Source organism: Cavia porcellus, unplaced genomic scaffold, assembly GCF_034190915.1.
Source record: "Cavia porcellus strain 051 isolate PalLab524CR breed Dunkin Hartley unplaced genomic scaffold, mCavPor4.1 scaffold_33, whole genome shotgun sequence".
Lineage (NCBI taxonomy): Eukaryota > Metazoa > Chordata > Mammalia > Rodentia > Caviidae > Cavia > Cavia porcellus.
The window spans coordinates 6,964,268-6,977,006 of NW_026947516.1; the positions used below are offsets into that span (position 1 = coordinate 6,964,268).

General features: G+C 42.4%; 1 long non-coding RNA gene across 14 annotated transcripts in view; it reads right to left on the reverse strand.

Moving 5' to 3' along the window:
* Positions 1–12,739, reverse strand: part of LOC106025929 (uncharacterized) — a 228,737-nt gene that overhangs the window by 187,294 nt on the left and 28,704 nt on the right. For 13 of the 14 annotated variants that reach the window (XR_010045440.1, XR_010045436.1, XR_010045439.1 and 10 more), the window contains exon 3: positions 131–293. This is a non-coding gene — a long non-coding RNA (uncharacterized LOC106025929). Of the gene's footprint in view, positions 1–103; positions 294–12,739 lie in introns of all 14 variants that reach the window. The other variant, XR_010045446.1, reaches the window with a different exon arrangement.

Genomic DNA, 12,739 nt, shown 5'->3' on the forward strand with positions numbered 1-12,739 from the left:
GTAACCTCAGAGAAGGGCTGGAGAATATGGAAGGCTTTATGGGAAGAGGAGAAAACATTAAGGGTTGTGCAGAATCAGAATGAGAGTTTCAGGAAACACTGACCCTTAAGGGTGAAGCCAATGAATTTACCAGATCTGTAGCTGATGAGGAACCCATGCTTCCGTGAATCAAAGCAAATCCTGTCACTGTGGGGCTCAGGGACCCCAACGCACAAGTTCAGATTTCATTTCTTTGGGGCACCGCCGGAATGTGACAGAATCCAACAAGACGCATTGTAATGGATCACATCCACCTGTCCAGACAGAGAAAAAGATCCCTTAGAAAGACAAGAAGCATTTTTTGTTGTTGTTGTTTTTTCACCTTCCCAGTCAGGTGCTCCATAAGCCCTGATAATAATCTTGTTTATTTTAGTACTGCTAAATCACACGTGGCCTCAAAACAAGTATTCAACAAACATCGTTAAAAGGAACATTCCAAAATATCCAGTTCCTTCCAAGATATCTCAAAAGACTGCAAATGAGCCCATACCCTGATACAGTTATCACGGTGGCCAGATAAAATATGAAGACAGAGCCAGTGCAGCCTGCCTTAATTGATGGGCTTTTTATTTTAAGTCATATTACATGCTTTCACATAATTTCCTGGTAGAAATAAATGTGAATTTTTGCACCTTGAGAGAGGAAGAAAATATCACATCTTTTGATTCCATATTTAAAGAAAATGTTTTGAGACTTCTAATCAGCCACGGAGAATATCCAAACCAACTCACAGTGGGTAAATGATGTGGGGTGTAGAATGAGAATGTGTTTAGTCACAACATGGGCAGCTACACATGCTTGGATTTCTTTCAGTGCTCCATCTCTTGAGAAAGAGCCCAAAGAAGATGACATTTTCAGAATTAAGAAACTTTTAATTCTGAGCCTTAAATATTTAATGTCACTGGTGGAGTATTCCACATCTTCTAAAACATCATAGTAAATAATACCAACTGGAACCCAAGACTAAAGGGGAGAGAGAATGGAAAACCCATTTCCAACCTCAGAGAGAGGCTGGGTTCTTCATCACTGGGTTTTGGTTCCTGTAATAAAACATAACAGACACTTAGAGGCTGGGCTTGCTGGTGCCTGATGTGTGAACAAAAGCAAGTAAAACCTTGATGGCTCTGCTTTCAGTCTGTATCTGTCTCCTTTGATAGCTCAAAAGTCTGGGTTAGATTATTATTCAGCCCTGTACACAGGCCTGTTAACCACTTAGCAAGCATCTGTCTAAAAATTGGTAATATGAGGTATATCAGCTCTCAAATTACCTAATCTGTCTTATCACCCTTCTAGATTGAGGAAAACAAGATGGAAAAGGCATTTTCACGATTTACAGGGACATTCAACTGTCATTTTTAACATCTCACTCTATACACCCTGCATAGCACTTAAAATTGGAGGATCATTGTCCCAAACCTAGGAGGTCACTGTCCCAAACCTACAGGCACCTGGGATTCTAGGGAAAGCAGATCCCTGAAGACTCATTTCATGATGAGGCCACCCCCACTCAGCACCATGGGAACCGAACTGGCTATCAACCAATTTCTCCAGGTCCACCTCGCAGAACCAATGGTGAGATACAGATGAACCAGACCGTAGCCTGACCATGATCATCTAACCGGGCTATACAATCCTCCCACCCTGGCCTTTGTTCTTGTCATGGTTTATGTTGGTGGCTCCCAAGCCCCATGCTTTTGCATTATGCATTTGTGATTGGTTCATTGTCTAGAGCTTAGATTGAAGGTGTCAGTGCTACACCCGCCTAGGAGTGGAGTCAGCATATAATGTAATGGCAGGAAAAAGGTGTGTCTCTCTCTTGCCAGTTTCTGCCTTGCTGTTTGCAGTGGCCATGAACTGCAGCCCTGCCATGCCATCCTGCCTTTGAGCCAACTGAGTATGGACTGAAACCTCCAAAAACTGTAAGAAATAAACCTTTCCTTTCCCAACTTTGGGCATCAGGTATTTTGTCTCAGTGATGAATGATGAGTGAAAAGTAACTTCCCCTTTTCCCATAAAATGCCAAAGCTTCTGTCAGCCCCTCAATGACACATCTGTCCCACCCCAGCACGGCCAAACTGAGAAAAACCTCCATTCTCGCTCAAGTGCTTGACTGGTGCTTGGGGCAGAGTGACCCTACCAGGGCTTTGGCCATGAAATTCTGGTAACAAAAATGATCCATCCTCTTAAGAATGTCCTCAGACCTCCATCTCATTTTAGATCAATTATGTCTTCCCTTTCCATGCTTTCTGGAGCTTTTTGTCTGGATGATTCTAGACTTTCTGGTTATAATGCTGTTAGTAATGCAAGTATTAACAAAGAGAACCACACAAAGTATCACTGACAAACACATTTCCAGTAATTTTTATTTCCATGAATTTTATGTTTAAACAGAGAGATGTATTTTATTAGTGGGGCTATTTAATCACCTCTACCAAAACCGTTCTCTAATATCTGTAATCTCTATGTCTCCTTTGTTTCACTTGATTCACAAGACCAAAGGGAAACTCCCCTGTGCTATCCTAATCAGGTCGTATCGATTTACAGATAACAAAATTTTATTCTATTTAATGCATGTGTTCTTGTACTTGGCCAGCTGTCACTGGGGTGACCTCAAACCCACGTGTTCTTAAAACTGGCTTGACACATAATTCCAATGGCGGACAAACGGCCCACCTTCTCTGTAATCTAACATACTTAAGATTAACCGGTGTTCTTCCACTGTCAGGTCAACTAAGGATGCAACTATTCATTCATTCATTTATCCCCTTTCAGAAATTAGTTACAACCCTTTTAACTTCGCTCTTGCTAAAAGAGCAAAGGGCTAAAAGAGCTAAAACGACATTAACACATCACATACAACTTCTGTCACATTTGGAATTTGGGTCATTCCTCCACACTAACCAGAGAAGTTATTTTCTATGTCCCAAGCAAGATCAGCACTGCGACGGAAGAAGATTAAAGCATTCACAAAGTTGTTAGAGCTGAATCCTAAAACTATCAACTAGCTGTGGTGTTATGGAGATGGTCAGTGAATTTTCTTATTTCCCATTGGTCCTTAGTAATTTCTTAAATTATATCTGAAACAGAGATTAGGTTAGATGAGATTTTGATGTATCATTGGAGTGAGCAGGGGGTTATACTTCAATTAATAAAATATGTTATATTCTTATCATGAGAATCCTATTGTTATCTTGTTTAGCTTAACCTCTCAGCAAAGGTACCATTATTCATCTTTTGGCTTTTCTGAGAATAGCATATTCTACTCTTCTAATTTCACTTCTCTATCTTCATTCACAAAGGTATACTATTTTATGTTGCTAGGCTTTTCAATGTACGTTAATCATCTCTACTAAGTTATTTTTCTACCTGCAAAGTAAAGGGAGAGACGTATAAGAAGAAAGGAATGGATTTCATTTTATACGTCTCTTAATCCTGTTGAGTACTACTGTACACAAACCATCTTCTATTAGCTCACATTTATGGTTCCACACTTCAGTGTTACTAAAAGGAAAACACCTAAATTCTGCACCATGAAATATATCTCCTGAGTGAAACAACAGATTTGTAACAATCTGGCAGCTCGCTTTGTCCCAACCGTGAACTCCAGTTGTGATTTGTGAAATTCACATTTTCTGGATAATGGCCAGCCTAAAAGATTAGCTGACAAATGTGAAATCACACCAAGATCTGGTCTTTACCAATGACTTCCTGTAAGGCAAACATCACAGCTTCTGGTTTAATCCCACAGGCTTACAGGAAAGTTCTGCCAAAAGGAGAGGCAAAGAGAGATTCATAGCATCACACAAAGTCTCAAGAGAATCACTTCCCGGCCATAACGCATGCTAAAACAGTCCAGGATGCTTGGCAAAGGTCTGTGCTGTGTCTGGGACATAGTATTTAATTTTAACATGATCTGCATAAACTCCTGGCCAGCAGTATGGGTGTGGTGTTAGAGAAATCCAGTCCCCTTTCAAGTCCTAATTTTTGTACATTTTGAATGTCTCCAAGCATGTATCAGCCACAAGATGTTTTCTCTGCCACCTTTTACAGAGAAGCCTTCGAAAACACTGAAGGGATTAGGAAATATATTCTCATCCAGATAAGATTTCCTCATTTTTCCCTGCAAGCTTTTGGTGGAAGATACATGTGTGGTGCAATGGTAACTGGTGGCCAACTTAAATACCAGCTGAACTGAATTGGTATGGAGCTAAGCGTGGATGGCCCACCTGAGGACAGCTGTGTGCATAAAAGGAGACCTGGAGACGAAGAGTAACATTGTGGGTTCTCCTCAATGTAGCTGTTTGGAGCCGTTGGTTCTCCTGGAGGAGCTCGTCATGCTGGCTCCCCCTGATATGAACTTGGCTGTTATCTTCAGAAGAGCTTGGCACCCTGTCACTGAGAATGGCTGTGGTTCTCTTTGGGGGGAGCTCTGGTCCTCACATTTAGCACTGCTTCCTGGCTCTGAAGGGGAAGTTATGTGTTTAATTTCCAGAAGTTTGTCATGTTCATTTCCTGGTACATACTCAGTTGTTCTGATTGTTAGAGGAGCTCAGAGCCTCATTCTGTTGGGAGCTGTTGAAACTAGAAATTGAACACACATGCAGGGCTGCAGCAAGGTGGGGGCATGTTCTGAGCCAGAACAAAGAGCCACCTCAAAGGGCAAGATAAGGTCACAGCTGAGGACACCTGGCTCCAACCCAAATTAACTAAATAAAAACTAGCTGCAGGCATTTGACTCCTGTAGTGAAATGCAACATGGAGATCTTCTCCTAAATGAAACATAATCTGTTATTTGGCAATCCTTGAACCACTCCCAAGGTCTGTTCAGTTTCATTTGTTTTCTAATCTTAACCCCTTCCTTGTTTGAAAAACTAAACATGGCTGCCCAGAGACATTTCTTGTCTTAGTCCCTAGAGTCTTGAATTCCTCAAAGGGTTTTGAGCTTTCTGGAGCCCTAAAATCATACCACTTATGTCATCCATTTTAGCCTTCATTGTACAGTCATTTGGGAGACAGGAGATCTAAGCCAGGTCCCTGATAACTGTCACTGAGGATGGCTATGGTACTTTTCATGGGAGCTGTGGTCCTTATTTTGAGCATCACTTCTTGGCTCCGGTACAGAACCCTCAGCCTGCTGGCACAGATCCTCCACCTCACTAGCACAGACTTTCTAGCTTCCTCTGCTAATTTTTGGGGCTTCCCAGTGCAGATGTGTGGGACAGATTTGCATGGGTAATTGTTATGGGCTCTGGGTTTTCAGCTGAACTCATACAGGTCATTGCCATGGGATCCAGGCCCTCAGCTGATATTTTTAGGTCTTTAGTGCGTGGACAGATTTCGTGCACCTTCTTTGTATGTGACTCCTTGGGTGACCATTATAAATAATACTATAAATTATGTGCCCTTGTAATTGTTCTCCTTACAACCCTTGACTATCGTAACATCTATTCACTGACATCCTTGTAACTTGAAGTCTTACTTTCCTTGCAGGATTCTCTCTGCCATATGTATTATTCATCACCTATGGTTTGTGGTAGCATAAACTCTCCTTAGACATAGATACTGCTGACCTTTAAATGGAGTATGTGAGACAAAATGTAGATGTAGAGCTGACCAAAAGAGAGGCACAGAGAAACCATGACTCCATTCCTCTCTCACCCTCTCCCCCAATTTCCAGTTAAGTGGAAAAAGCAGTGGAGACAGTCGGAGCCCATTCATTGTCCAGAAGAGAGGTTTCCATCACTTGACATGATTTTCAAGTCCAAATGGCTTGCATGATGAGAGATGTTATTATTTCACAAACAGGAAGTGGCAGAACCATAGCAGCCCAAGCTCTTGCTTTGTGGTATAAACAACAGCAACTCCTGTACCATATGCAGACAGGCTGTTCCCCAGAGGAAAGGGGAGCAGGGGACCACTACCCTTTAGCAGGTCTTTCCAGAAATGCTAGCATTATCTCTCCTTGTATCTCTGAGCTATTCTCCCAAAGGTCCTCTATGGTCACCAGGAGAGAGAGCTGGCCTAATCCAGGGTTTCTTTCCAGCACTCTCACCAGTCTACTGATGCTTCCTCCTTTTAGGAAGAGTTGTCTTAATTTGCACATTGAGCCCCCTCAGAATTTCTGTTGAATCGCATCTTTCTGATATTCTATATAGCATAGGTTGTTTGTCAATACCGTTTACCATCTGTCTTTCTACAATGGAATTCTCCCCCAAAGAGCATTTCTGAAATTGTCAAACAGACAACAAATACTCAATGACTCCATAAGAAACAGCTCGGAAAGTTGGATAAAGCAAGCAAATTGAATTGTAATTTGAGTGCAGTATCTTCTTATTCAAGGACAAATTTGATCATTTTAAAAGAGAGTTCTAATCTCCATTATCCATTAAGCCCATAAAAGACTTAAATATTATTGTCTAGCTATCAAATGGCTTGTTACAGGAAAAGAAATGACATTTGGTTTTACTATTCAAAAGAATTCAAATTACTATTCAAGGAACAGTTAATTCCTTATGAAGAAAGCTTTAAAAGAAAAATGTATATATATTGCTGTGTAAGGCAAGGATTGTAGACTTTTACGATGTCCATAAATTTGCTCTGAGCTCTGCAGCAGCTACATCCTTTCACCCCCATGAGGTATCTGGGAGGTTTTCTCAGAAAGCCAACAGAAGGGTTTGTCTTAGTGATTTCCTCTTACAGAAAACTTGGCTAAAGATCTTACCTGAACCATCACTTGCTGGTAATGATGGAACAGTCAACCTGGAACACAAACCTAAGACCTACAATTCTAAATCATATGGCATTTCGTATGGCATGAGTAGATTAATTTTAAAAGAACCGCTCTTGGGGAAAATACATGAAACCAGATTTTCTCTGTCACTGTTCATGTTGTTGTATCATGTTTAAGCTCATGCAATGTTTACTGGAATTAACTATACAGAAGGGTAGTCACATTGTTTATATTTTCATGGTAAAAGTACAATGATCTGATGTAATGATTGTGTACTTGATTCTAATTGCAATATACTTTATAGCCAGTTATTGACTGTTGGAGACCACTACGAAGCGGCTCTGAGCAGGATTTAAATTTTACTAATTGGCTTTCTATGTTTATCTGTGAGTCTGTCCTAGGCCTAGGCCCCTTGCCTGGAGCTGATTCATAGTAAGTGAACCTCTATGAATCTCTGGTCCTGGCTGAGGCCTGTAGTGGCCTGTGAGGCCAGAGATACCTCAAAGGGCAAGAAAAGGCCACAGCTGCGGACAATCTGGCTCCAACCTCAATTAACAAGGTAGAGACTGCAGCTGCACAGATTACTCCTGCAGTCTCACTTTTATCATGTCTTCACGATAAGAAAGTGCTACTAAATTGACTTGATTCATGACTTGGAAATGTCCTTTGAGTGACTCCTAAGGTCCTGCTCATTGCCTGCACTTTCCTCAGTTTCTCTGCCCTTTGTCCCTGGTCCTAATATAAGCGGACTGATCCAGAGAATCCTTTGTCTTTACCCTCGAAGCCTCAAGCTTAATTAAAGGGTTCTGACCCCCCTGGAGCCCTAAAAACCGTATGATTTGTCTTTTTTTTTTAAATTTTATTTTGAAAGTATACAACAGAACAAGTCAGAATAAAGCCAATTAAGATCGTACGGTGAAATTGGTACAGAACTTCACAGCAGGTTACCGGGATAACAGTAATAGGTATCACAGTATATTTTGTTATCTTTATAACAGTTGTTCTTTCAATCACGTATATCAAAATGAGATGAAATATAGAACACTATAGAACTTATCAAAACAGAATATTGAATATAGCAGTAGCATTAATCAGAAAAGAGCAAAACAATAATAAAAATATTTGCCTTCAAAGAAATGGTAGAAGGAAGTCCCCCATATTTGCTATGGTCAACCTCCCAGGAGATGCTCAGATTTCTGGTTCCCATTTGCTAATGGGCAGGGTGGGGGGAGGAGAAGGAGGAGAGGGGAAGTGGGATATTTGACTCTAAACCATGTAGCAGTAGATTCACTATTGCTTAGCAGGGAGGCAGGATGGTCATTTTTTTCACAGCGTCTTCAGTTCCAAAATGGCATGAATCTCAGGAGACACTGCTGGTTCTCCCCCTGGAAGGGCTGCAGTCGGCCACACTGCTGCCACTTACCAGGGAGGCGAGGTGCTTGCTTGGCTTCCCACAGTCCTAAGTTCCAACATGGTGTGGATCTCAGGAGATACTGCTGGTTCTCCCCATGGAAGGGCTGCAGTCTGCCACCCTGCCTCCGCTTACCAGGGAGGGGAGGTGCTGGCTTGGCTTCCCAGAGTCCTAACTTCCAACATTGCGTGGATCTCAGGAAACACTGCTGGTTCTCCCCCTGGAAGGGCTGCAGTCAGCCATGCTGCCTCTGCTTACCAGTGAGGGGAGGTACTTGCTTGGCTTCTCAGAGTCCTAAGTTTCAAAATGGCATGGATCTCAGAAGACACTCAATTTGTCTTTTTTTTTTTTTTTTTTTTTTTTTTTTTTATTTAACCTCCACTGTACATTCGTTTGGGAGATCAGGGATCTAGGACAGAACCAGATAATTGACTGCTCCACCCTCACCACCTGCTGGGGCTTTATGAACTTGGGCTGACATTACATGTTTGGCGGATTACACACATACACATAATGCAGGAGAGTGCGGGTGGAGGAGTGTGTCAGGATGGTGCTGGGGCTTGCTAATTCAACATCCACCAATCTTACACACTGACCCAGAACACTGGAGGAGGCAGAATTTCCTTTGAAATTGTGTCTCAAAGGCATAGATAAGGTCTAAGGGCAAAATACAGAAATCAAGACACTGTAAATTCTGTCCTAGCACCAAGCTGAATGTCAGACTTGATAACTTGTCATAATGAAGCAGAACTCTTAACTGGCAATGCAAAATTTGCTGCACACCAATGCCAAAAATGACTTAGGTATCTTTCCCATTTTCCCCCTTTATGAAGCCATCCGCCACCCGAGTAGTGCTGCTGAACCTTCAGGCACTGTATCTTAACGCTGTACTCCAGCACTCTGAGCTCTTCCTCTTGACATTTCTCAGGGCTTTCTTGCAAAAGCTTTCAGACGGAATATCTCTCAGCCTGTGGTGTATTGTAAAGCCAGCTTTCATTGGCGGGCAGGATGACCTACATGTGACTGCTGAATCTTGGGTAAGGAAGACAGCAAATGATGCTAGGAGAAGCCGGAAATTAAAGATGTTTTTGGCCATAGCGTTATTTGGACACTGTATCCTGATCTTTTCTGATTCACAAAGAGCACAAAGAAAGGCAGTGACGATACCAGAATGAACAACGGGAATACGGATTATGGGCTGTGTTTCTTGAATGAGGTGAGGACCTGAGCTGTAGCCCACTTTACTCCCAATTCTCTTCCACTCTCTTGAATATTAGACTCTGAGCGTCAAAGCTCAGCTTCAATGCTATATGCATGTGAGTACTCTCAGCTTCCTCCAGCCACAGTCACTATGACACGGGGCTTTAGTTTTCTCAGGAATGTCCTCCTTATTCATCAGATAGCTCTTATAAAATGCCATCTTGTGTCACTGTTCCCCCTGGGAGCATCCAAGTCTTTGCTGCCTTCATTTCCACCTCTATCGTTTTGGTTCAGATGCCTTTAACAACCACTGAAAACCACCTGCTTACTAGTCAGCTATAAAGCTTTCATTTCCACCTCCACGGGATCCTTGACAAAATTACCAAGTTTAAGGTTCAGGCCTCGCAGTCCCCAGCCTTCTGATCCACCTGACACGCACACCCACGGGTATCTTCCATCCCAGTCAACAGATAAAGAGCTCTCCCTCCATGGCACACAACCATGACTTTATGATACAGTATTTTATGATACAACATTGCCTCAAAGAAAAAGTCAAAATATTGTTATCGCAGTTAAAACAAAAACTTACATGTGGATCTTGGTAACTACTTATTTTCCATTCCTTACCTGTATTTTGTACTACATTTTTGTCACAGAATAAGCATGGACTGAGAAGAAGACATTTTAGAAACCGCTGAGCTCTGAGCCTACTTACAATGCTGGGCCCTACCTTAATGTATTCCTTCAAGCACAATTCTTTTTTGGGACAAAGACACACACAAAGAAATCTGAGTGTCTTGGGCAACAATCCTTTTCTGCTGGTACTTCTCATAATGTGACATGCAGACTCAACTTCTACATCCTCTTGCCTACAACCAGATGGACATCTCTAGTTATCAACATCAATTTCTACCCACTGAAGGTACCAAGACCTCTTAGAACACACTGCCCTGTGTCGTAAGCTGATTCTCTGATCCATCGTGGAATCAACTAAATGCTCAGATACAAGGTTAGACTTTTCCAGAACACCGGTCCTCAGGTCCCTTTGTACCACCACAAAAGCTACTGGTGATGGTGGCAGGCAAGGTGCAGTGAAGACAAACTTCCACCCTAGGCATACATACACATATACACACTCATGCGCAGATATGGATGTACATGTACATGCAGGTGTAATGTGTTTGCATGCATGTATATGCATGTAGAGCTGTGACTATATGTGTATATGTATGTTTATATATGTGTACATACATGACCATACATATGTATACCAGATGTGTATGCATGTGGGTATACTTATGTGCATTTATGTCTGTGCATGTGTATATATGCCTGTGTGTAGGTGTGTGTGTCTGCATAAGAGGAGATGTGTGTAGCTGGATGCAAATGCATGTATATATAGGTGCCTGTGTGTATATATGTGTGTATGCATGTATGTGTGTACATACGTAAATTCCCAACTTCTTGTAGGAAAGCAGAGTTTCAAAGTTGGTACTTTAGTGCCTGTCCTTTGAGAAGAATTTGGAAGTACACAAAGCCTGAAGAGAGGGAAAGCATGTCCTCAACAAACTGGTAAAATTACAGCCACTGATTGGCGTAGCTAAACATTTGCAATAGCGATACTCCACATGCTTGGATTTACACAGCATTTCTGCACATGAAGGGCTTTCTTTCTGCAGCTGAGCCTCTTTAAAAAAAGTTTACAGGTTTTGTTTTCTAAACAAATGTCATGCAGGACCATTCGGGAAGCCAACACATGTTGCGGCATGTCCTATCAAATAGACATGCCAATCTGTGCAAGGAGAGACCTAAAAGTAGATTATGCTGTGTGCAGTTGTTTTCATAAGGGTTCCAGGAAGCACTTGGGACACAGCATTGGAAACCAGTGCTGAGGTGTGAAGCCGCGCTGTCCACATCAGACATTCCACGGTGGTCCCACGGGGGGTGCACTCCAGGTGCAAGCGGCAGACCTAGCATCGCCTAGCAACACACTTCTCCTCACCCTGCTCAGCATGACATGCACTGTGGTTTACAGGGTGTCATGGACAACAGTGAGGTGCATGTGAAACACTCATCTCACAGAAATTAAGCAAACAGGTGGGAGGGGGTAAGTCACGTGCAGGAAAAAGTTGAAAACATCTGGCAGTGATGTTCTCCAACAAAGAACAGGAGGTAAGTAAATCAGTTAGCAAGCAGCAGTAAGGTAAAATAATACACACGAGGCCCCACAGCAAACAGGATTTTTCTGAGTGAGACTTCACTATCTTGAAGGAAACTAAATAGAAGCACCGGACTTAAGACAGAAGAACATACTATATATTTTCTCAATGCCCAAGTAAAAGAACTGCATTAAAAAGAAAGACCAGGCAATAGTGGGCCAGTGTCACGAATACTGTTTTCCACCAGGATTTCTTTTTTGTTGTTGTATTAAGGTAGCAATGTAAAAGATGACAAGATCAGGTTCCAGAGTAAATTATGTGGGTCCTGCACTACTATGAACCCCATGTGCAGATTTTAGGCAGCTGTCTATCTACAAACACTGAGGGATGCTTGTCTGTTTTATTTTCTTCAAGCACACCCCCAGGCTCCTCATTGAGTTGCTATCTATGTACCAGTATCAAAGGCAGGCACAGGCTGGGGGTCTCCTAGTGCAGGAGGAAATGCTATTCCACAGCTGGTGACTCCCAGCCCCAAGCAGAAGCAAGAAGCCAGACCTGCCCACCTTATAGGCTCCTGAGAGGAAGCAATGACTGGCTTTATGCAAAGCTGCAGGAGCCTCCTGGAGGACCCAGACCTGGCCTACCCCACTGCTCCTGTCTGCCTTCCGTTTCCTCTTCCTGGTTTCCTATCTAAGAGAAATGCATTCCAACAGAGATTTCTAAAGTTCTCCACTGTAGGTACCCCTTAATGATCTGGGGGAAACCTCCAGAAATAAGAAGTGTGACAAGGAGGAAGAGAAGGACAATTAAAAGAAAAGTATGGAGGTGGGAGGAAGGAGAGCAAAAACAGTGAACAGGAGGGGGAGCAAGATAGGAGAAAGAGGAGAGAAAGGAGGAGGGAGACAGGAGAAGGGGAGACAAAGAATAACTCCTTCCTGGTGAAAGTCTACCAGAACACACCAAGAGAACTGAACAGCTCTCCCACCAAACTCGGGCGAAGTCCACTAACTTGTTTCTAAGACACTGAAAATTCATTTTCTTGAAGGATTCTTTGAAAAATTAAACACTAAGTAATTCATTTATTGAAACAAAAATCATTGATGCTGGAGTCTGGTTCATGAGGGGAAATGACTTCCTTCATTCAACTTCAGCCTGAATAAATGGTCATCCCTTGAAGTCCGTCTGGGGTTGGAAGTGTTT